At 38.8% G+C, this 26,475-nt stretch overlaps 1 protein-coding gene across 3 annotated transcripts in view; it reads right to left on the bottom strand.

The window, feature by feature from the left end:
* Positions 1-14,927, bottom strand: part of Rab27a (RAB27A, member RAS oncogene family) — a 76,730-nt gene extending 61,803 nt beyond the window's left edge. Inside the window, exon 1 of one of the 3 annotated variants that reach the window (XM_040274945.2) lies at positions 14,738-14,927. The gene's annotated coding sequence lies outside the window, so the exon portion shown is untranslated. Of the gene's footprint in view, positions 1-7,721; positions 7,831-14,733 lie in introns of those variants that run through there. The other 2 variants (XM_005316591.5, XM_021726848.3) reach the window with 2 other exon arrangements.
* Between the last annotated feature and the right edge of the window lie 11,548 nt (positions 14,928-26,475).

The raw sequence follows: 26,475 nt of genomic DNA, 5'->3' as shown, positions 1-26,475 counted from the left end.
CATACTGAGGGGCCAGGGATATAGCTCAGTTGGGAGAGTGCTTGCCTTACATGCACAAGGCCCTAGGTTCAATTCCCAGCACCACCACCCCCCAAAAAAATAGTGACATACTGAAACTGAACAGGTACATCTAGTTCTGCTACCTCCTCAAATCTCAGTAAGAGAGAGAGAGAGACAGAAGTTGGAGAGGGGAATGTTGGGGCACAAAACAAAAGAAATGGTGGAATTCTGCTTCAAAAGCTATTAAGCACACCAAGATAAAGAGAAAGGAACAAAAGAACTACAAAACACTCAGAAAACAATGAGCAAATAAATAATAAAGTAAGTCCTTTATCAATAATAAAGTGTAAATGAATTAAACTTCAATCAAAAGACACAAACTGATAGAATGAATTGAAACCTGAGATTCAACTACTTGCTGTCTGCAAAAGAGTCATTTTAGATGTAAGGGTAACATAGATTGAAAGTATAGGAATAGAAAAAGATATTTCATTCAAGTGAAAATCAAAAGAAAGCAGGGTGGCTATATTTATATCAGAATAGACTTTAAGTCAAAAACAGTCACAAGAGAAAGAGAAAGTAATTATAAAGAAATACAGCAGTCAACTCTTCAAGAGGATATAAAAATTGTAACTGTATATACACTCAACTTTGGAGCACCTAAATACATAAAGCAAATATTAACCAAACTGAAGAGAGAAATAGACAATACAATAATAATAGGGAATTTCAGTGCCCCAATTTAAACAATAGATAGGTCAAGACAAAAAATCAATAAGAAAATTATTAGATAACTACAGACAAAAAATCAATAAGAAAATTATTAGATAACTAGAAGTCAATAACAGGAGGGAAATTGGAAAATTTACAAATATCTGACACAAAATTTATAACTCTGTGTCATCAATTAGCATAATCCAGAAAAAAGAATCAATTCCATGATGCATCAAATCTATCAAAAAATAGAAAATTTGAACAAACTAATAAGGAGTAAGGAGACTAAATTAGTAATCAAAAAAAAAAGACAACAAAAACTCAGAAAAGAAGAACCCAAGACTAAATGACTTCACTGGTAAGTTCTATCAAATATTAAAGAAGCATTAATTGCAATCTTTCTCAAACTCTTCTAGAAAATTAAAGAGGAGGGAATGCTTTCAAATCATTATGAGGTCAGCATTATAGTAATTCCAAAGTCACACAAGGACGCTACCAGAAAAGAACATTAGAGGTCAATATCCTTAATAAGCATAGATGCAAAAATCCCCAACAAAATAACAAACAAAATTCAACAATACATTTTTTAAAAAATTATTCATCATGATGTAGAATTTATCCCTGGGACACAATAATGGTTACATATATAACTAACAATAAATATGATATACCACATTGACAAAATGAAGAATAAAACCATACAATCATCTTAATACAGAAAGAAATAGCATTTTTTAAAAAAAATGCAACACTCCTTCATGATAAACACTCTTTAACAGATTAGGTATAAAGGGAATATACCTCGACACTCAAGTAAAAGCCATATCTGACAAACCCATTGCTAATATCACACTCTGTGGTGAAAACTTGTAAGCTTTTCCTCTAAGATCTGAGACAAGACAAGAAAGTCCACTCTTGCCACTTCCTTTCACTATAGTCCTGAAAGTCCTAGTCAGAGCAAATAAGCAAGAGACTAAAATAAAAGGCATCCTAACAAAAAAAGAAAAATATAAAAATATCTCTATTTGTTGGTGACATGACATTATTTATAGAAAGCGCTAAAGATTTTACCAAAAAAAAAAAACCTATCAGAACTAATAAATGAATTTAGTAAAGTTGAAGGATACAAAGTAATAATACAAAAGTCATTAGTATTTTTAACTAACAATGAACTATCTGAAAAGGAAATTAAGAAAGCAATTTCATTTACAATAACATCAAAAAATAAAATACTTAGCCAGGGGTAGTGGTACATGCCTATAATCCCAGCAATTTGGGAGGCTGAGGCAAGAGGATTACAAGTTCAAGGTCAGTTTCTTTGAATTAATGAGGCCCCAAGCAACTTAGCAAGAACCTGTCTCAAAATAAAAGATAAAATAAAAAGGGTTGAGTATATAGCTCAGTGGTAAAGTGCCCCTGGGTTCAATCCCAAGTACCAATAAAATAAAATAAAACAAAATACTTAGGTATAAATTTAACCACAAAAGTGAAAGATCTACATATAGAAAACTAAAACTGATGAAAGAAATTAAAGTAGACTTAACAAATGGAAAGATATCCCATGTCCATGGATTGGAGAAATAATGTTCAAATATCCATACTACCCAAAGTGATCTATAGATTCAATGCAATCTGTCAAAATTCCAATGGAATTTTTCACAGAAATTTTAAAAATCCTAAAATTCATGTGGAACCACAAAAGACCCCAAATAGCCAAAGCAATTTTGAGCAAAAAATAAACAAAGCAGGAGGCATCACACTTCTTGATTTCAAATTATATTACAAAGCTATAGTAATCAAAACAGCATGATGCCAGAAAAAAAAATACATAGACTAATGGAACAGAACAAAAAGCCCAGAAATAAACACATCTATATGGTCAAATAATTTTCAATATGAGGACCAAGAACATATAATGGGGAAAAGATGGACTCTTCAATTGATGGTGTTGGGGAAACTTGAGAATGCAGAGAATTAAATTAGACCTTTATCTTACACAACACACACAAAATCAACTTACACATAAAATCTGAAACTGGTTGGGGCTAGTGGCAGACACCAGGAATCCCAGCAATTTGGATGGCTGAGGAAGGAAGATCACAAATTCCAGACCAGCCTCAGCAACTTAGTGAGACCATCTCAAATAAAAAAGAGCACCCCTAAGTTCAATCCCCAGTACCACACACCCATACACACACACACACAAAAAAAAAAACTGTAAAACTCCTACAAGAAATCATGGGGGGGGGGGTAGCCAAAACAGACGGCCTTTAAATCTCAGTTTTACCACTCTAGCTACGTGACTGTGAGCAAATTACTTAACCTCTGTGCCTCAGTTAGCTCATCTGTGGAATAATAATAGGATTGTTTTGTAAAGACTGAACTATGTAATAATGCCTATAAGTGCCTAAAACTATGTTTGGACACATAAGTAGATGGATCAATAATAGCTATTTTCAAGGTACATTTGCCTCTGTAATATGTGGCTCCTAATATATTGATTTCATGTTTTTGATGAATTTACATTTCGTTCTCCCTGTCTCACCTGTGCTATCAACCAGCTCTCTCTCTCACCACAGAAATCAGTGTGCCTTTCCAGAACAAGTCCTGCCCTCTCTGGTGTGCTGTTTCTCATTAACAAGCTACCTGGAAACCAAATCACCGAGCTTATGAGAACAGTGTGTGAAATGGGGGGAAAGGGGCACGAAGAATGTTCTGAAGGTCTCTCTGTGAAGCAGGATGGCAAGTTATTAGCCATCTGTCTGCTCAGAACTCATTGGGATTACTTCCTTACCGTCAACCATGGATCAGTAGGCTGGGTGACATTCAGGGTGATAACCATTCCAGTACACCAGAGATCATCAGAGTTGTAGCACTGAACGCTCTGCATCTGGAAACTCCACCCACGACTAGGCAAATTACTCAATCCTTCTGAGCTTTGTTGAATCAACCATAAAATGGAGGATAATATCTATTATGAAAAGCTCTTCAGAGAGAATGTTTATATAATTCCTGACACCTGGTACCTGTAGCTGCTATACCCAATTGCTATTATCAATCCTGATATTATGTGGTTAAAGAAAGCATTCTTAGTAAGATAACCTGTAACTTGCTTTATATTTGATGGGTCCCAGAAGGCTGAAATATTTGCCTTTGTGAATTTCTTTCCCATCATTTTCCCACACAATTTATTTCAGGGACTAAGACATATTAAAGAAAATTGACAGTTGAATATTGTTTGACTTCTCTACTAGGCAAAGGCCTAGCAAGTTTCTGTCTTTGCATATATGTCTTTTTTACATTGTGGAAGCCCTTGAGTATTCACTGCAGTAGCTACTTCTAAACTTGTAATCAGAAATTAGCATGCCACCTCACAAAGGACATCAAATATCAAGCATCATATCTGAAATTTATTTACAATTTGTACCTCAATTTCTCCCCCTCATAATGGCACCAAATCCTTCAGTCTTCTAATGGATCACCAAATAATTCATTAATTGTTAATCCTATCCCTGAAAAATAAGCGCCCTCATCACCATACAGACAAAACACCATTTCTGACCTCAAAAGCTGAAGCATTCAGTACTCCATAGATTTTTTTAAAGAGAGAGAGAGAACTTTTTAATATTTTATTTTTTAGTTTTCGGTGGACACAACATTTTTATTTTATTTTTATGTGGTGCTGAGGATCGAACCCAGCACCCCACGCATGCCAGGCAAGCGCACTACCTACCACTTGAGCCACATCCCCAGCCCATAGATGATAATTACAGCCTGGAAGAAATCACTCATTTGTGCACACCACTAACACAAAGGCAAAATTGCTATGAGAATAGTTACAAAATTTGGGGTAGATAATAGAAATGACCACCAGTTACCCAAAGCCAAATGGCCTGGGACCCCTGTAAAAGGCAGCAGAAACAGCAAAGCATATAAAGACTTCACTTCATTATAAAGGGCCCCAAGCTCCCTCCTCTCACACTCAATATGTCTTCTCCCTAGCCCCAGGAGACCCACAAAAACGTCAGAGAAGGCTTGAGGTCATCTGGTCAACCAATTAGGACAGGTGTAAATGGATCCCAGTATGACCTGATGCCCACCTGGAGCATTAATGAAAATCCAAAGTCCTGGGTCCCACCCAGGACTCTGAATAAGGATCTCTTCAAAGAAAACCTAGGGAATTTGAATTTATGACAAATTTCTCAGGGGCCACCAGGTTATACATAAGGTTTGAGAGCCACTATTCTAGGGAAACAACAAACAGCCAAGTGCACAATTATAGCTAGGCAAATAATCCCTAGGTGAAACCCATTTTTAACTTCTACCAACCTCAGGCTCCTAATCTGTAAAATAGGGATAATACCTACCTAGCAGGATGGGTGTGAAAAATAAATGGTGAAACAAGTAACAACTTCAAGCACAAAGCCTCACATATGACAGAGACTCAATAGTAATTAGTCCCTTCCCCATCTCCTACACACATTCTAATGAAGACTTTAAAAACTGTTCATGTTTTGAATAAATGTTACCAAGAAAAGCAGATGGCCAGCTTAAGTTAAGGCCTTGGTGTTAATGAGTTGTCAACTGCAAAGGCCAAGGTCAGCAGGTTGAACCAATGACTGGGTACCAGTGGATGGTGGATCTCAAGTTTCCGCATGCATTAGAATCACTTGGGTGGCTTTAAAACACTCTGGGTCCCCAGTTTCAAATACAGTAGGTCTGGGGTGGGGCTGAGAATCTGCATGTCTAACAAGTTCCCAGGTGGTGTGATATTGCTGGGCCCACACACTTTGTAGAGGGGTTTACTCTATAGCCTGAATATCCAGTGTCTAATTGATCTGACACTTTGTAACAAAAAAGAAAACTATGACCAGGGACCAGGTGGTGCAGCCTTGTAATCCCAGGGGAGGCTAATACAAAGCCAGCCTCAGCAACAGCAAGGCACTAAGCAGTTCAGTGAGACCCTATCTCTAAATGAAATACAAAATAGTGCTGGGGATGTGGCCCTGTGGTGGAATGCCCCTGAGTTAAATCCCCAGTTCCAAAAAAAAAAAAAAGTATGCTGTGTGTATTTCCTATTTGACACAAGACTAGTTAGTTACATGTAAATACACAGAAAAGTAATAAACCAACAATTTCTAAAACCAAGGCTGTGCTGCCTCTACCCCAGAGAATCTTTCTTACTATGTTTTTTGAATGACACAGAGAGGGGCTGGAGAGGTGGCTCAAGCGGTAGTGCGCTCGCCTGGCATGCGTGCGGCCCGGGTTCGATCCTCAGCACCACATACCAACAAAGATGTATGTATGTCCGCCGATATTAAAAAATAAAATTAATAAAATTGTGAATGACATAGAGAATGGATGGGTACATCTGAGTTCTACCCTTCTTCTCCCTGGCTACGAGACCCTGAGTGCAAAGCATAATCTCTTTGAGCCTCGGTTTATTCACCTAAAAGTAGAGGTGGCTCAGTTACTGGCCCCCATATCTGGATGTGTACCCACTATCACTAGAATAGCATTTTAAATAAAACCTGGATTCTAAGCCATAAACCCCACACCCAACACATTAGAATTGCCAAAGGAGAAACTGAAAATATGTGTTTTTTGGAGATATGTTTTAAATAAAAACTCTCTATGGGACGTAACATGGTGATCTTTCAAGCTTCTTTCAGCATGAAAGCCTTGGGTAGTTTTGATTTCTAAGTTCCTGGTGCCCTGAGCTGGCACCTATAAGTGGCCTTCCTCCTTTACATTTGGGTCACATGAAGTTTTTTAACATGAAACAAGTATCCTAGTCCTCAGACAAAAGATTCTAGTCTGCTTACACAGTTTCATTTCTCATGTATCAACAAATTAATATTCTTGGTTTAGTTTTAAAAAATAAATCAAAATTCAATATGTAGGAGGGGCTGGGATTGTGGCTCAGCAGTAGAGCACTCACCTAGCACTCGCGGGGCCCTGGGTTCGATCCTCAGCACCACATAAACATAAATGGATGGAATAAAGGTATTGTGTCCAACTACAACTAAAAAAATAAATAAATATTTTTTTAAAATTCAATGTGTAGGAGAAAATATGTCTTACATATGACTGAATCTGTAAAATGGCCTTCTCTAAACAACTGTTTTCTTATTCATTCATTCATTCATTCATTCATTAATAACTTAGCATCTGCCATGTTCCAGATATTATTCTATGTACTCAGAAAATGGTAGTTTACAAAGCAAAGCCTCCTCATATAGAGACTATATTAGGAAGAGACAGACAATAAGCTGGTGAACATTAATATAAAATAATTTAAATAGTAATAAGTGCTATGACGACACCACACAATGATAGGACAGAGAGACTGGAAAGTACTTTCAACAGAGTGATCAGGAAGACATCTTTGTGGTGTGACATGAAATTAAATCTAAATGTTACCAAGGAACCATCATGGCAGGCACTTAGATATTTCTGGACTCCTTGCTTTAACAAAGGTAAAAAAATCACAATATAGTTGTTCATTTCTGTGATATTTCAGAAGGGTCCAAGGAAGACTGTGGAGAACAGATTGTGCATTGCTCTAAATTACTCTCAGATGTATAAAACTGCAATTTTTAAGCTGTGCCTAAACCTGAGTTACTCCATTTTAGAAAGCAGTAGTTTGCCATTTTGAGTACATGTGCCAGGGCAGAATGACTCCACCAATCACCATCTGCCCAACACCACCATAAGGCACAAATTGATAAATAACTTACACATGCCAACTTATCAAACCAAATCAAGGAGTACCTGGACACACGGGCATCCCAGATCATATCAGGAACACCAGACACAGGAGCTTATCAACCTTACCAGATGAGAGCTCCTCACTCAAGACCCATAGAAAGAGCCTCCTGACATTGAACACGGTGGCACCCTGACCCCATCACCTGGTCACTCATCATAGGCCTTGCCCCTAAAAATTGCCACAGCAACAACTCTAATTTCCTGTTCCCCTCGGGACAAAGTGTGGTTTCTCCTACCTGTGATGACCACACATGGCCCACTCCAAGGTGATACTCTGAAACTGAAACTGCTGCCTGTCTGGAACCTGTGCCTTGACAATTCTGTGGAACTGGTTTGTTAAAATCCTTATCTGACTACCTACAGTGACTCTTTGACTCTGCATTTCTCTCTCTCTCTCTCTCTCTCTCTCTCTCTCTCTCTCTCTCTCTGCTCTTGGCACAGCATCCTGTAACCCTGCAGCTGGTGACCTTAATCCTTTCTTAGTTTTTCTGTGACCTGTTTATATACCATTGTGTGAAGTATGTGTGATTTGAGTGTTATAGATATGAGACATTAAGACTGGAAATGAGGGGCTGGGGATGTGGCTCAAGTGGTAGCACACTTGCCTAGCATGCATGAGGCACTGGGCTCGATTCTCAGCACCACATAAAAATAAAAAAATAAAAAATAAAGATATTCTGTCCACCTAAAACTAAAAAACAAATATTTAAAAAAAAAAAAAAGATTGGAAATGAACTTGTGATTGCCCAGCATATGACTACCAAGTGACACACAAGGACTCAGTGAAATGCCACTGATGAAAGTGTATAACTGGTGAATTTATTGTTATTCATTGTGGAACACAATGTGTTGGGTCATTGTTAATGACAATACCCTCATGACAAAGACCCATTGATCACTACTAGTAAAGTCCCATCTAAAAGCCACTTCCTTTAAGCAATAAAACAACACAGTTTTGGATTACCCACATTAAATTGGTTATCATCAAGAAATATTAGCATAGGGGCATAAAAAGAATGCAGCAGGAAACCAGCAGAATGGCCTCCAGGAACCTTCCCTGCCATCAGTCAGCCATGTGGCCTGGGCTCCATAGCTAGTGCTAAACTTGGGAGATAGAGGAGGACCTGGGCCATAGGGTTTCAAAGGCCCCTTACCAGCTCTTCAATCCAGCAAGTGTAAGAAATGAGGCTTCCTTATCTGCGTGGCAAAATAGCATGATGAGTCACACGGAGTTTTTTTATTTCTGACTTTCAAACTCTGAGAGAAGCTCTAAGTAAGCAGGAAATGGGGTGTTCGTAAAGAAATTGTCCAGTTTTGTTGTTTTCAGTGCTGGGGACTGAATCCAAGGCCTGGCACATGCTAGGAAAATGATCTACCACTGAGCCAAATCCCCAGCCCTGTCCAATCTTAACTTTTATTTTCATGACACCTCTGGCATAGGGTATGGGGGTCAGCTGGGAATTCAGTCCCTAGTCAGCCCAGAGCACCCCTGTGTAATCCTTCAGTTGCCCACTATGGTCTCTCTGGCAGGCTTCTGGACTTGTGGAATCACACAAAGACAGGCATTGCAGGCCAGCCTCTCACATCCTAGTGCTAGGCTTCCCCACCAGGTCCACTCTTCTGTGGCAAATATGGCACCACCTAGTACCACATTTCACATGATCCCTGAGGAAAGTGGTTCTCAAACCCCACTGCACCATCATCCCCTGCAGAGATTTTTTAAAAATACACAAGATACCTGAGCCCTATTGGGGTGAGGGACAGGTTAGAAAAACCACAATGGTAGAGCTAGGTTTAGTTAACTATGACAGAGAGAATGTGTAACTTGGGAAAATGCAAGCCAAAGAGTTTCAGTGATTTTATATATATATATAGTTTTCGGCGGACACAACATCTTTATTTGTATGTGGTGCTGAGGATCGAACCCAGGCCGAATGCATGCCAGGCAAGCACGATACCGCTTAAGCCACATCCCCAGCCCCTTCAATGATTTTAATGCAGGATTTCTCAGCCTCAGTACTATTGACAGGTCAGGCAGGATAATGCTTTGTTACCCTGTGCATTGTAGAATGTTTAGCAGCATTTCTGGCCTCTACCAACTAAATGCAAGTAGTAACTCCCCAGTTATGACTATCAAAAATATCCTATAGTGGAATAGGAACAAACTCACACCCAGCTGAGAGCCACTGGTGTGATTTCACACAGTTAATGACCGGCAAGAGGGAAACTAAAAACTAGCCTACTGATTTTTGGCTGTGTTGGTTCTTTCACATTTAAGCAAGAACTCTGGAACACAGGGTTAGTCAGTCTCTAAAGAAATACCACAATCCACTTCATGGCCCTTGTGCCTAGGAATAGATAGCAGAGTAGAGCGCTGGCCTTGCACCTACTAAGAGGAAAAACAGCCTGGAACAACCAGCAGTTTGCTTGAAGCCACATTTGGTCTAGAGATCTGACTATAAGGACAATACCAAATCTTTTCAAGGGTTGCCAGATCTCTTCACTCATTTCTCAGGGTCAATTTCTTGTAAAATCCCAACAACTATCAGTTATATTTTTAAATTCTTAAATATCTCAAATGAATATTTCAATTACAACCGTCTTCTGTAGGTCTCATCCCATATTACATCTAGGATACAAGAATAAAAATACCCTATAATCCTGTTTAGCTGATTGAGACCTTGTCTTTGCTTTTAATGACATAAATACCCAGGAGATTAGTATCTAGCCATACCCAGCTAGGACTTGACCAGCCACCATGTGGTGGGATGACTGCAGCAAATAAGAACAGACAGATTTTTTAGTCTCTTGGCAACCGATTTTATTATGCTTTGACCTGGCAGCTGGTAAGGCTTTATATGAATTAACCAATAAAGCTATGAAAAAAAACAAGATTAGTGACTCTGAAATATAGTTTTTTGTTACTGGCAATTAGAGAAAGCATTTTCATTTTCAATGATGTTTTCTTAAATAGGTGTGATTAATTTTAAAATAATAATAATATTAGTAGTGGTAGTAAAACAATATTTTAAAAGTACACATCTGGGTTATAGGATATAGCTTAGAAAGAGTGCTTGCCTAGCATGTGCAAGGCCCTGGGTTTGATTCCCAACTGAAAAATCAATCAATCAATAGGACACATCTTTAACAGATCAGTCACATATACCTATCTACCCTGCTTCTCCCTCGTCATATAGCTTTTATATTTAAAGGGATGAGGAGTTTTGTAAGACAGGCCACCCAAAGTAAGCTGGCATCAATAAGACAATAATTACTCAATCTGGCTGTTGTGGAATTACTCTTGGTTATTCCACTTTAAAAGGGGAAAGAAAATATTAATAAGTCCTTAAAAGGAATAAAAACGCATTGAATAAAAGACTTTCTGGTATCACAACAGTGAATACAACCAAATGGTAACTTTCAGTAATCATGTAGCTCCCAGAAAAGAGTCAAGAGTGTCTCATAAGAATAGTCTAGGCCGCCATATGGATCTGGGGACTGAAAGAACACTGTAACAAGGGGGTGATCATGATTGAGTGACAACAGAGTGATTAGGGGTCAACACTAAAACAGAAGCAACTTTCCTGTGACGTCTTAAGGTAAGGCATCATGCAACAAACCTACTACTGGTCCTGGAGTCCCAGTTTTGGCTCTGCCACTAACTCTATGTGACACTGACAAAGTGACTTAACCTCTCTAGATACAAATTTCTTGAATTATAAAAGCTAAAATAAAACTAAATGCTCTCAAACCTTCTAATATAACTTGAGTTTACAAATCCTCTCCTTTATTAAGATGGGTATATGCACAGAATGAGCCATCAGTCAGTCATTCTTTGGACATTATCACAATAGGATGCATTTCCTATGCCTAAACACAACTTCTGACTAGGGCTGCCAGAAAAAATACATGTCCAGTTAAATTTCCCTTTGGCTAACAAATAACTGTTAGTAAAGGTATGTCCTAAATATTGCATGGGATGTACTTATGGTAAAAAAAAAAAATAGTTTATCTGAAATGCAAATTAAACTTTTTTTATTTAGTAAATCTGGTATCCCATCTCCATCATCAAAGTAGAATTTCGCTTTTAAGAATGAAAAGTCAAGGAGTGGTAGTTATAGCTTAGTGGTAGAACACATGTTTAGCAATCATGAGGGCCCTGGTTTAAGCCTCAGCACCAAGAAAAAAAAAAAAAAAAGAATCAAAAGCCTGACTCCAAACATGTGGGTCATTCTAAGAACTGATTGATGGCTAAGGCATTAATAGGAGACCTTCTCAAGAGTACCATGCACAGAGGCAAAAAACAAACAAAAAACAGTAAAGGAGGAACAAAACTTTCACATTCCTCTTGAGTAAGTGAGGCATCTAATTTTACTTGACAGTTAAAAAATATGAATGTTACTGAACATTGTCAATCATATGAGACAAAGAATGTGGTGTACCCTCTGTGTACCATACAACCAGACAGGGAGGTTCAGACAAGCTGGATGCTCATTACTCTACCCATCTCCTCCTGCTATGGATATGAAGTTAATTGCAAGAACTTTATCCCTGCCTCCAATTCAGAGCTCATGTCTGTTCCCAAGGTAATCAGCTTAAGGGAAACTGGATCATAAACTCAATTTCCTGACCAAAAGGCAGAGAAACAAATATGGCCCAAGCAAATCTGCATAAGGCATTTAAAAAGTGAAAGCTATGGAAGGGAAAAATTACCCTTGTCGGGAGCAAATAAAAATATTTTAACAATGGCAAGACCATTTTGTTTCTCAGGGGCTCAGACTTATAACATGCAAGCCTTGTTTTTCAGGAGATATCAAGTTTACTAAAAATCTTTTAGGACTGGGATGTGGTGGCACATGCCTATGATCCCAGCAGCTGGGGAGACTGAGGCAGGAGGATTGCAAGTTTAAAGCCATCTTCAGCAACTTAGCAAGGCCTTCAGCAACTTAGTGAGACCCTGTCTCTAAGTAAAATATTAAAAAGGGCTAGGGATATGGCTCCGTGGTTAAGTGACCCCTGGGTTCAATCCCCAGTACCACAAAAAATTTAAAAATAAAATGAAAATAACTGTGGACCTGAAAGAAGTGAGTGAGAAAGACATGAAGACATATGAGGGAAGAGCATTGTCCAGGCAGAGGAAACAGCAAGCATAGCAGTCCTTAAGGTAAGGCTGGAGCAGAGGAAGCAAAGGAAAGAACAACAGATGATAAAGCCATATACCACATCTTATGGGCCACTCTGAAGACTCCGTTGTTCTTCTGAGATAATATACTATTGGAAAGTTTTGAGCACACTGGCCACTATGTCGAGGATAGACTGCAGAGGGCAAGAACGGCAGCAGGAAAGCTCTTTACTAGACTTTGGCAGTAATCCGGGTAACAGATGAAAGGAACTGGGTAAAAGAGTGAGAATGGTTATTATCTTAGATATATTCTCAAAGTAGAATTGGTGATAATTGTTGAGGGATTTGATAATGGGTGTAGGAGAAAGAAGAGAATGGAGGGTGATTGCAGCGTGTTTCATCTGAGCAGCTGGAAGAATGAAGATGCCATTCACTAAGATGAGGAAGACCAAGGGAAAAGCAGATTTGGGGAAGGAAAAGCAGATTTGGGGAAGGAAAATCAAAGTTTGGTTCCTAGAGGAAACTCTTACATTCATTCTAAAACCGAGGCAATAGAATTTGAGAAACTGATCTTAAGTTTCACATGAAAATTCAAGGAACTCAGAACAACCAAAACAATCTTGAAAAAGTTCAGAATACATCCAAATTTCAAAACTTACTGCCTATTTACAATAATTAAGACAGTATGATACCAGCATAAAGATAGATGCCAGATTAATGGAGTAGAATTCAGAAGCCAGAAATAAACCCCCACATGTGGTCTATTGATTTTCAACAGAGGTGCCAAGATCATGCAAAGGGGGAAAACAGTCTCTTCAACAAATGCTGCTGCTGGAAAAACTGGATATCACATGAAAAAAAAATAAAGTTGGACTCCCCTAACTCACATCATATACAAAAATCAAATTTAAATGGATCAAAGAATGAAATGTAAGAAATAAAACTCTTAGGTATACAAAATCATACGTATAAATCCTCATGACCTTGGATTTGACAATGGTTTCTTAAATTTGACACTAAGCAAAAGCAACAAAAGAAGATGGATTAATTATATTTTAATCAAAACTAAAAATTAAGGCAAACCACCAGAAAGAAGAAATGGAAGAATTAAAACCAAGGTAAAATATAAAAAAGAACAACCCTTACACAGGTTCTTTCAGCATTATATTAGTCTCCCTCCATTTCTAACAAACTGAAGAAGCCCTATTTTCCAGGCTGTGTTTTCCCTCAGAAGCAAGTTTTTAAGACATAATTACAAAATGCTTGTATGGCATAACCATATCCCCACCTATCCAAAATCTGACTGATAGGCCAACCACACAGGGAGGATTCATCCAACAGCTGTTGGTCCTTAGGGGTAAAGAAAAGGACTCTGGGGCAGAAGATTTTGAGGCCCTATGAGCCTAGGTGATCAGAGGAGGCCAAAAGCAAAAAAAAAAAAGAAAGAAAGAAAGAAAGAAAAAACAGCTAAATCAAGGGCTCACAAGATTTCCTTCACTTCAGGCCTGACTTTGCAAATGGTTACATATTGAGACAGAGACAGGCTTTTGCAATAGTTACCTAAGCCTGTCATTCATCAGCCCTAACACCAGTCATGACAAAGAACTTGCCTGCCAGGTAGGATTTTCTGTCTAACCGAGGAGAAAGGGGAGAATCTCTCCCACACCCGACACCGCTAGTTTGCAGTCCAGACTCTTACCAACCAGGATGTAAAGACCTCACATAATCACACTGAAAACAACAGGAGGGAAAAAAGAACTGGGGCGCAGTGTGCAAGGTCCCAGACCTTCTTCCCCTCTCTCCAGTGCAGTTTCCACCCCTTGGTGCAGGGATTCTAGCACCTGGTTGACCCGGTGAGGTGACCTCAGACCCCAGCCTCATCTGGGGTCTAATTCTCGACCTCAGCGGACGGCATTGCTGGTCTGTGTTGAAGACCTGGGAGAAGCAAAGGCACTTTTCTGGCGGACTCGGGCGAAGCGGGGCGGGGAGAGGAGTCTCCAACCCCAGCCCCGGGGCGGACTCGCCGCTCACCGCCACCTTGCTCAGTCCTCCGGGAAGGACTGGGACCTGCGGGGAGCTCGGGACCCCAGCGCGCCTCCGCTGCTCCAGCAGCCTCCCGCCCTTACCTGCCTCGGCCTGGCGGTCCTGGCCCCACCGCAGTTGTGTCCCTGCCCTCGGCGTCCACCGCTGCTGGCCTTTTTTGGGTCCTTGGCGGGTATTTTCCGTCTGGCCCCACATCACTTCCCGTAAAGGAGAGCGAGGTGGGGGCGGGCCCTCCTCTCTTTCCTCCACCTCCCGCTTCCTCCTGTCACCTAGTGGAGCACCCCCCGCACGACCGAGGAGGGGAAGGACGGGGATCACACGGGGCTGCCTCGTGCACCGCTCCCAGGTTGGCGGCACCTGCCCCACGGGTCTTCCCGTGAGCCACAAAAAGGCCACCCTCTCTCCTCATTGTCCCAAGCCTCCGCTGCCCTATTCTGGAAAGAGAAACGATAGGAGTTGTTTTCATTTCGAGATACACAGTGACATTTACGAACTGCCCCAGGATCGTGAGCTGCGACGTATGGTTTGGTGACTTTCAATAAATCTCCTCCGTGGAAAATGACTTGCTAAAGGTGTTTTCAGGGCTTCAGATCTGTGTCTCCCCCGTAGTAGCCTGAGGTGCTGAACGGCATCAAGTCGCCCCCATCTTCACTGGATACAATGAGTCCAGGGACCCGTTAGCACCCGGAGTCCAACTCTGCCCCTGTCCTTTCTGCCATCTCTCCTTGCTTGGGTCCGTCTGGCCATAACGTTCCCAACACAAGGGAAATTTTTGGAAATTAGATGGGAAGAAATAAGGTAGGATTCATGCAGAAAACACACACACACACACACACACACACACACACACACACTTCTGGGAGAAAATGACAAACGGAGTCTGCTCACAGGGCCTAATTCGGTCCATGAAATCATTGATTTTCTTAGAGACTGTGAGACCAATTGTTAGAAGAAAATAAGGAAGCCCACAAGATTGCCCATACCAGTAATCCCAGCTACTCAGGAGGCCGAGACAGGAGGATCACAAATTTGAGGTCAGCCTCAGTAATTTATCAAGACCCTGTGTCAAAATTTAAAAAAAAATAAATAAATAAAACAAAAAAGGCTGAGAATGTAGCCCAGTTCTGGGTCCAATCCACAGTACCAAGAGAAAAGGGAGAAGAAATGCTAAATGAATGAAAGAAAAAGAAGAGGGGAAAAAAGAAAAGAAAATCTTAGTGCTTTGAAGGAACAGCCTGGGTCGGGAGAAATTTGAAAGGTTTTGCTGCCCCCCAGTGGCTTCCTCCTCTAAGCACCCATAGTTTTGTGAGGACCTGCAGAGATACTCAACCTGGGACTGAGATGTGGTTCAGGCTGCTTGGTTCCCTGCTTAGACACAGCCAAATGCACCCAAGGATGTTCTGGATTTCTAAACAGTAGCCTTTGATCATACTGTCTTGGGCTCTAATAATTCCACTTCTTTTTTTAATGAATTTCTTTTTTTAATATTTTTTTTAGGTGTAGATGGACGCAACACAATGCCTTTATTTTTATGTGGTGCTGAAGATGAAACCCGGGTCCCGCCGGTGCTAGGTGAGCACTCTACTGCTGAGCCACAAATCCCAGCCCCATAATTCCACTTCTAAGTGAAACAAAATGCTGAGAAGCCTCAGTCTAGCTTCTCTTACCATCTATGGCAGTTTCACTGATATGTCTATCTCCACCACAAATTCCAGCTATCCCAGGCCTACCTGCCCAACCCCAACATCCTTCCAATCTGCATCACCTCAGTTTGCATTACTCAGTTATTTTCTCAAATATGTACTATTTACAAAATCACATACAGGATGAACTACATGAAATTACTTATACCAATTTGGACCAATGTGGCAATTCCATACATTCAAAATAATATTTGTAGGCAAACATAATAAACTATAAGCTTGGGGTTAAAGGTAACAGATTTAATCATAGTACAATGATTTCAAGAGCTGTTCCCCATGTGAGAAGGGCCATCAGACTGTTGGTGAGGTTAAAAAAGAAAAAGTAGCCTCATGTTCATGTATAGAGGATGAGAGCCACTAATCAATTAAGATCTGAGAGACTTAATCCATATTTGTGTTACTATAACAAAATACCTAAGACTTGGAACTTCCTAAGGAAAAGAGGTTAAGCCAGGCATGGTGGTACTCACCTGTAATCCCTGCAACTTTGGAAGTTTAGGCAGAGAATCATTAAGTTCAAAGCCAGCCTCAGCAATAGCAGCTTAGCAAGATCCTGTCTAAAATTTTTTTAAATGGGTGGGGCTAGAGATGTAGCTCAAAGATTAAGCACCCCTGGGTTCAATCCTCAGTAACAAAAAGAAAAAAGGATATTTATTTGGCTCATGAATCTTGTGGCTGGAAAAAACAAACAGCATGGCACTGGTGAGCAACTCACCTACCATTCCCCTGGCTGTGTCATAACATGAAAGATACAGAAAAAGGAAAAGGCCTTGTGTACATGGAATATGTGTGTGATGGAAAAATCAACAGACCAATGGGCAAGTCTTGTTTTTTTTTTTTTTTTTAATAACCTGTCCTTATAGAAACTAACTCAGTCCCATAAGACCTGATCTATTCCCATGGATACATTTGTCCCTTCCTAGGTCAGTGCCCTATGACCCAAATGTCTTCCTTTAAGCACCATCTCTTAAAGAACCACCTTTCGGGGCTGGGGATGTGGCTCAAGCGGTAGCGCGCTCGCCTGGCATGCGTGCGGCCCGGGTTCGATCCTCAGCACCACATACCAACAAAGATGTTGTGTCCGCCGAGAACTAAAAAATAAATATTAAAAATTCTCTCTCTCTCTCTCTCTCTCTCTCTCTCTCTCTCTCTCCTTAAAAAAAAAAAAAAGAACCACCTTTCAATACATTACATTGGGAACTGAACTTCTAGCACAAACCTTTAGTTTGTTCTAGCACATGAACAAACTAAATCCAAATCATAGTAGGGTAGTGAACAATAATTCCGTAACTGAGCCAGGTGTGGTAGGGCATATCTGTAATCCCAGCAACTCAGGAGAATGAGTGAGGAAGGAGGATCACCTGAGCTCAGGAGTTCAATACCAACCTGGACAACACAGCAAGATTCTGTCTCAAAATAAAAGCCGGGGGCCGGGTATGAGAGAATTGCAACACAGAAAACTGATACCAAATCAAGACCTTTAAAAGGAAATAATGTATAAGTTTAAATGGGTGAATAAAATAGGAGGGTGAGAGAAAGAGAATTTCAGAAAAAGGAAACAGAAAAAAAGTTCTATAAGCACAAAAGAGAATTATATATTGGAGCAACTGTAAGAAGTTCAGAAAAGCTTCAAGAGTGGAAGAAAGCAATCAACGAAGAAACTGAAGAAATAAGCATAGGCTGGATTTTTAAAAAATCCTAGAATGACAGTAATGATAATAGCTAACACTTAGTCATCTAATATGCTAGTAACTTTGCATACATCTCCTTATTTACTTCTGAGAACTGCCCTATTCTTGTCTTTGGAAACATTCTTTTCCCAATGTTACAGAAAAGGCAACTGAATCTTAAAGTGATCAAGCAATCTGACCAAGGTCAAACAGCTAATAAGTGGCATAGCCAGGACCAGAACTTAGAACTCAGGTTCTTAATGCTAGAAAGCTGAGAATGGATTTGGGAGGTCAATTATTATGCTTAACTCCAAATGAGAGATAATGCTGATATGGGTAAAGCAGTGGCCACAAGGATGGAGACAAATGGGTAAATTTGAGATATTTAGGAGAGCCAATCAAAAGGACTTGGTTATAGAAGGTAAAGGAGAAAGAGGAGTCTCTAGAGATGGCCAGGTTCTGGCTTGGGCAATCAGGAACTACTGAGAAGCAGGAAGAAAGCCTAGTTGCAGCAGGGAGGGAGGGTGAAATAGGCCATAATGAGTGGGTTTAGGACTTTTCCAATTTGGCACTCTAATACCAAGAAAATATCCAATTGAAGTTGTTTAATGTATAAATGAATAAGCACAGATGATGTGTGCTGGAGCTATTACCCAAAAGGTACTGGATGATATAAAAATCAGTGAGCCATTAAGGGGCTTATTACATAACCTATTTAAGGTATGAGTAGAAGAAGTGTGAAAAGGAATCTAATTAAAGAAAAAAAACAAGTAAGAGAAAAACTGGGGTGTGTGTTATTACAGAAAATAAGAACACTGAACAGTCTTGTGCTTCAGTTCAAAATCATCTCTGAACCATTTCTAAGTCAGTCACAATACTGGGTACAGTATAACTCCTGCTTCCCATCCTGGGCCTTTTCTGATACTACAGTTTGAAACATGCAGAATTCCAGCTCCAGCATTCCTAATAGGATTAAATTTGGAGGTATCAGTGAATACTCATGGATTTTAATATATAGAAATACAGAAACAGATATAAATATATGTATATATGGTAAGAAGTCCTAGAAGCAATTATATCACAGTAGCTAAGAGCACACTTAGCACACAGATCTTGATATCTAAATAGCCCCTTCCAGTAAAATTAACCAAGGACATGATCTTATATAAAGAAATCATGGGGCTGGGGATGTGGCTCAAGCGGTAGAGCGCTCACCTGGCATGCATGTGGCCGGCATACAAACAAAGCACCACATACAAAGATGTTATGTCTGCCGAAAACTAAAAAATAAATATTAAAAATTCTCTTTTTAAAAAAAAAGAAAGAAGGAAAGAAATCATACATGGGCTGAGGATATAGCTCAGATGGTAGAGAGCTTGCCTTGCATGCACAAAGTCCTGGGTTCAATCCCCAGCACCACAAAAAGAAAAAAGAAAGAAAGAAAGAAATCATACACCATTCGAGCCAATAAATGAAATAAGCAAAGACACAAGACATAAGATCAACATACAAAAAGTAGTTGTATTTCTACATATTTCAATGAACAACCAAAAAGAAAATTAATAAGAAAATAATTCCACTTAAATTAGCATCAAAAAACACTTAGAAATAAATTTAACCATGGAAGTGCAAAACTTATATACCAAAAACTATAAAACACTGTCAAAATAAATTACACTTGATCTTAGCCAAAAGGCCGAGAAGCGATTCAAAATAAATTAAAGACCTAAATAAATGAAACAAAATTTCATGTTCATGGATTGAAAAACATAATATTATAAAGACAGCAATACTACCCAAAGTGATCTACAAATTCACTGCAATCCCTGTCAAAATTCCAATAGTAAAAATGGAAAAGTTAAGCCTAAAATTCACATAAAATTGCAATGGACGCATAAAGTTGAAAGCTCACTTATCAGATATATGAAAACTTACTACGAAGCTACCATAATGTAAAGAGCATAATCACTTTGTGACTATTTATGACTATTTGTGGCTCAGCGGTAGAGCGCTCACCTAGCATGTACGAGGCACTGGGTTCGATTCTCAGCACCACATAAAAAAAAATAATAATTAATTAATTTTTTAAAAGAGCATAGTCACTTTGGAAAACTGGAGTCTTCAAAAACTTAAACAGAGAATCCACATATGACTCAGCAATTCCATTCCTAGAAATAAACCCAAAATAATGTAATACAAGTATTCAAATACTTGTACACAAGTGTTCACAGCAGCACTATTTACAATAGTCAAAAGTGGAAAACTAAATGTCTATACTGATGAAACAGATAACAGGAAGCAGGGAGGAAGAAGGGGAAGAGGAAAGGGGGAGGAGGAGGAAGGAGAAAGAGGAAAAGAAGAAGAAAGAAAAACTTTGCTAAATGAAAGAAGCTAGACACAAAAGGTCACATATCATATGACTCCATTTACATAAAATATCTAGAACAAGCAAATCCATAGAAACAGAAAGCAAATTGGTGGTTGCCAGAACCTAGGGAGAAGGGGAAATGGGAACTGACAGCTTCTTATGCACAGGGATTCCTCTGGGGGTAACAAAAATGTCTTGGAACTATACAGGGGTGATAATGATACAACACTGTAAATGTACTAAATGCCACAGAATTGAACAGTTTAAAAGGGCTAATGGTTAATTTGTTGTTGTTGTTTTGTTTTGTTTTTGCTAATGGTTTTTATGTGAATTTTGCATCAAGTTTTTAAAAATAACCCAACTGATTAAAAACTTGATCTGGAAAAGAAAAAGATGAGCCAGAAAGTAAAGTACTACTCAGAGATTGACAGGGATGTACAAAAGGACACAGGATCCATCCTATGGATCTTTAGTTAAGAAATTACTTAACTGAGGGGCTGGGGATGTGGCTCAAGCGGTAGCGCACTTGCCTGGCATGCGTGCAGCCTGGGTTCGATCCTCAGCACCACGTATTAACAAAGATTAACAAAGATGTTGTGTTCACCAAAAAACTAAGAAATAAATATTTAAAAAAAAAAAAAAAGAAATTACTTAACTGAAAGTATAAACATATTTTTGTTTTTAAGCTACATTAGCAAAGCTTATTTTTCAAAAATGTCCCCTATTAAAGCCCAAGTATATTCTTAAATATTTTATATATAATTGTAAAAATTGTTTTTGGAATTCTTGTTTTATATTTGTTAAACTAAACAATACTTAAATATTAACTTTTTGTACTTGAAATATTTTTTAAAAGGCCTATAATTAATGACTTGAATTTTAACATCAGCTACAGTTATCTGAAAACTTATCTCCCTTTTCCTAGCTAGTCTCTGGTTATTGAGTTTTGTGTTTATATTATCTATTTTGAAAAGATTTTCAAATCTTTCTATTTTCTCCCACATAATCCTACTAATAGATCATAAAATACCTAAAACATGAATGGAAACATGCCCTTAATTACTTCCTGGTACTTAATCACAAAGATTTGCAGAACACATGCTTTTAATAATTTGTTTCTCTTTTTATAACTATAACATAGATTCTTCATAAGCATATGATCTATGAAAAAGAATATTCAAGTCACCAATATTTACCACCCAGATACATTTGCAGTACATTCTTCCTAATTTTTAGATTCATATACAAACTATTTAAAAACCAAAAGTGTCAAATCACAAAAACAAACAAAAGAAAATAATCATAGGAGCCAACTTGAAGGAGTTTCCACTGGCCAAATCTGGGACAATTTGAACATCAAAATTGTGTTTATCTACTGGTTGGTGGTTTTGTAGAGTCACATAGGAACTTGTACTTGGAATTTTAATATTCCATAATCACTGTCTTGAAATGCTTAATCATTTTATTTATTTATTTAATAATTTATAAGTGAAGTCTCATAGCATAATGGAACATGTTAACAGTTTAGAGCCTCTGCTCACACGTGGGTCTGACTCTTGCTGCTGTCCATTCCCTACCCCTGGTTCCCTGATCCCTGCTGGGCTTTGCATTCCCCTCATCTAACTCAAGGGCAGTGACCACTCACCCAGTTAATGACCTAGTCACCTTGGCTGGGGAAGGCCCACATTCCACCATCATCTTCCACTGTGGTAGCACTGTAGGCATGGTTGTGTACAGTAGGAATTGGGATTGGACATGGGTGGGCAAGAAGGTAGTTTTCCCTTCCTTGGTTTGGCAGCGCTATAGCACATTCTGCAGCCCATTCAGCAAGGGCTTCTAACCACCACTATTCAAGAAAGAAGAACATACCATCAAGGAGGCTATGGTAATCCATGGGGGTTACATGGTTGCATAAATTGAAGTCAGCCACCCATGATAAGAAGAAATTGGCTTCCTCCTCCCCACACCCCAGCACCCCAGGGGCTTTACATTTTCCCATAAATCATGCAGCCAGCCCTGATGATAGTAATGGATCATAATCCATGGAACAAAATAAGAATCCATGAATCATGCTAACACATCATTTTGGCATTTTCCTTGAATCTAATCAAAAAACAATCAATAAACCCTGGGTTCAATCCCTGATTTAAAAAAAATAAATAAATAAGAGACAATGTGTAAAACCTTAGGCCAATACTCTTCAAATGCCTCAGTCATGGGCTGGGGATGTGGCCTAAGCGGTAGCGCTCGCCTGGCATGCGTGCGGCCTGGGTTCGATCCCCAGCACCACATACAAAGATGTTGTGTCTGCCGAAAACTAAAAAATAAATATTTAAAAAAAATCTCTCTCTCTCAAAAAAAAAAATGCCCCAGTCATGAAAAGCAATGAATAAAGATCTGCTCTAGAATAAGTGAAACCAAGAAAGGAGATAAGACAACTAAATTCAAATATGATCCTGGATTAGTTCTGGAGTCACAAAAAAAAATTGTTTTTCACTCTAAAGGACATTAATGGGTCTTGACAAACTTTGGATAAGATCTGAGATTTAGTAATGATATTCTAAATTCTTGATTATCATATTGTGATTATGAAAGAGAATATCATTGTATTTAGGAATTAACACAAATACTTAGGGCTAAAAAGGCATCAAACATGCAGACTTTCAAAGGATTTAGAAAAATGTACATGCATAATCACACACAGAAACAGAGATTAAAATGTTGACTATTAAAGAATCTAGGCAATGAGTGCGTAAAAAACTTTTGGTACTATTTTGTACCTCTTCTCTACACCTGAAATTATTTCAAAATAATAGCTAAAACCTTTTAATCTCCTCAGAAAATCCCAAAGGATCAAGTCTGATTACACATATTAATGGTCCTTTAAAAACATCAGTCTTGGCTTTTCCTCCTTAAACTGACTCCCTCATCTTGCCCTGTTATCTTGAGGTTAGAATGGATAGTGAGACTAGAGAAACCAGTGCCTGCTTGTGCTACCTGGGAAAACTCTCAAGATGTTCCTTTCAGTGAGACAATAATGGACACCCTGGTGGAGGGTACTGACATCTTTGAAAAGTTTAATGGTGTTGCCCTTCATAGATTAGAATTGACAGATGTAGTAGCAATGGGGCTCCCTAGTACCAATTATAAATAAAAGAATTCCATAATGGCAAAGGACAGATATCATAGTGGGACATGTATAATAGGAAGCAAGGGTAGGATATAATCCAGGTGTCTTGACCCACAAGAATCTATACTGATGGCTTAGAGATCATGATGTTCTCAAGGGAAAGTTAGAAAGGGAGGTGGGGTGGTGTATTTTGTTGCTGGCAAGTGATGCATGGCTTATATTTAAAAGTGAACATAATACTGCTGTTAGTCTTTATAATGAAAATCATGGTCCCTCAACAGTTTCCTGACATAAACCACGCCACAGCTTCAGAACCCAGTGATTAAACAAAATATATCCACTTGAGAAAATTCTTTTCAATGCCACAAGAAAACACAGTGAACAACTCTCTACTTCTACCCCAGGAAATCCAAAGCCATTAACTAGAAAGTGCAAAGAATTTTTTTTTTTTTTTTTTTGGTACCAGGGATTGAACCCAGGGGTGCTTAACTCCTGAGCCACATCCATAGCCCTCTTTGTATTTTATTTAGAAACAGGGGCTAACTGAGTTGCTTAGGTCCTCACTAAATTGCTGATGGCTTTGAACTTGCCATCTTCTTGTGTCAGCTTCCTGAGCTGCTGGGATTACAGGTGAAAATGCCACCATGCCCCACAAGAGAAGAAAACTTAAGGTTTTGATAACCTGTGGATATAATATCTAAGTACAAGCTGACACTGTACAAGGAGAATGAATGATCCTCCAGTTAAGAGTGGGAACTCATGGAAGTCAAAAGATGACTACAGGTTTTGCCCTTCTTTTCTATATAGTTGTGGATTTTTATGTGGTGCTGAGAATTGAACCCAGTGTCTCACACACTCTAGGCAAGCGCTTCACCACTGAGCCACAAAACCAACCCCCAATTTAATCTTACAGGACCACTCTACAGGTTGCTGCTATAATATGGATACCAGTACATCATCCTACTCAGTCCTTAAGTAGGATATAAATTCAGTAGTTCACAGAGAATTCACATTGATCTTTATGATAGAAAGGGCCAACTGTAAACCTGAGTCTGCTTTACCTTGATAAGACAGTAAATCAGAACCAATTCATGCAAAGAATTGCAGATATCAATGCCACATTCAAAGACCTGAAGGAAAAATAGTAGTGAGTTTCTGTAACCCAATTCAATATACCTCTCTGGGCCTTGCAACTACTAGATGGAAAAAGTTCTGGAGATGAATGATGGTAACAATTATACAATATGAATGCACAATGACATTGATTGTGCCCTTAAAAATAGCAAATTTTATGTATATTATTCCACAATTTTAAAAAACTGATGAGATTTTATGCTACTGTACAGTAGGAACCAGTGGAGTACTTCAATTGTAACTACTATTTTGGATGCAGTATCTTTTTTAATTATAGCTTTATAATTTATACACAATAAAAAGCCTTTAAAACTATACCACTCAGTGGTTTTTAAAGTCATACACTGGTCACCACTATCTAGCTCCAGAACATTTCATCAACCTAAAAACAAACACTATACCCACTAACAGTCCCTCTACCCCTTTCAGTCAGTCCCTGGCAGCCAACTAATCTGCTTTATTTCTCTATACCTTTACCTGTTATGGACATATCATATGAATGAAATCATACCAAGGCATAAGGTGGCCCCTTGTGCCTGGTTTTTTCCATAATGTACTGGTATCCACACTATAACACATACTTCATTCACTTTTATGGCTAATATTCCATTGTAGAGCTATATTATATTTACTTATCCATTCATCACTTGATGGCAATTTTGGTTGTTCCTAGTTTTTGGCTTTTATGAATGTTGCTGCTATAAACATTCATGTACAGCTTTAGTATAAACTTGTTTTCAATTCTATCTGGTATATATCTAGGAGGAGAATTGCTGGACCATGTGGTAATTAAGTTTAACCACTTGAAACACTGCCAAACTTTTGCAAAGTAGCTATACCATTTTATATTTCCACTGCAATACATGGTGATTCCACTTGCTCCACATCATTGTCTTTTTTATTATAATCATTCTAGTGAATATAAAGGAGTATCTCATTATAGTTTGTTTTGTGGTTTTCTTTTCTTTTTTTGGTTCTGGGGACAGAACCCAGGGCTTTGTGCAAGCTAAGCAATCTACTGCTGAGGAATACTGTAGTCTTCACGGTGGTTTTGATTTGAATAGACCCATCTTTACCAAAAAAAGAAAAACCCAAAACCTCAGCCTCTAGCACTTGGTATGTGACTTCTAAACTGACCAAGGAATATGTCTCAAAAGAAGCATCAAAGGCTGGGGATACAGCTCAGTTGGTAGAGTGCTTGCCTTGCATGCACAAGGACCTGGGTTCAATCCCCAGCACCATTAAAAAAGAAGGACCAAAAGCAGTTCAATTTAACCTAATGTGTTAGGATTATTATTCCTTGGATACAACAGGCTTACATATTTCTATTTATTGTCATGTGACTTGACAATGCATCCTGTAGGAATAATCCACGTCCTTGCCTTTTGACTTTGGGACTGACCATGTGACATGCTCCAAATCAATAAAATTATGAAAAGATATGACATTTGCCACAACTGGCAAAAGCCTACCATTGTATGCTTCCTCTCAGTCTTTCTCTCCTTTACTAGCATAGCTCAGACAGGGGCTGTTCCATAAGCATGGGTCCCACAACGAGAAGACACACAGAACAGAATCCCAGTCTGCCCGTAGCCAGGCAAAGCCAACCCTGACACATAACAGATATAAGACATTTTAATCAAAGCTATTTTTAAGTTCATGGAAGAAAAAATCTCAAGAGTTCACACTAAACTATTAGAGGCATTGATTAGATCAATTTATATATTGCCCTGAAGACATTCATTTTTGTTTAAAAGGAAGTTACTAATTTATCCTGATAAAGATTTAAAATGGCAAATAAAACATTAAATTCATAGTGC

Source organism: Ictidomys tridecemlineatus, chromosome 5 (genome assembly GCF_052094955.1).
Source record: "Ictidomys tridecemlineatus isolate mIctTri1 chromosome 5, mIctTri1.hap1, whole genome shotgun sequence".
NCBI classification, from domain to species: Eukaryota; Metazoa; Chordata; class Mammalia; order Rodentia; family Sciuridae; genus Ictidomys; species Ictidomys tridecemlineatus.
This window is presented reverse-complemented; position numbering and strand designations above follow the sequence as displayed.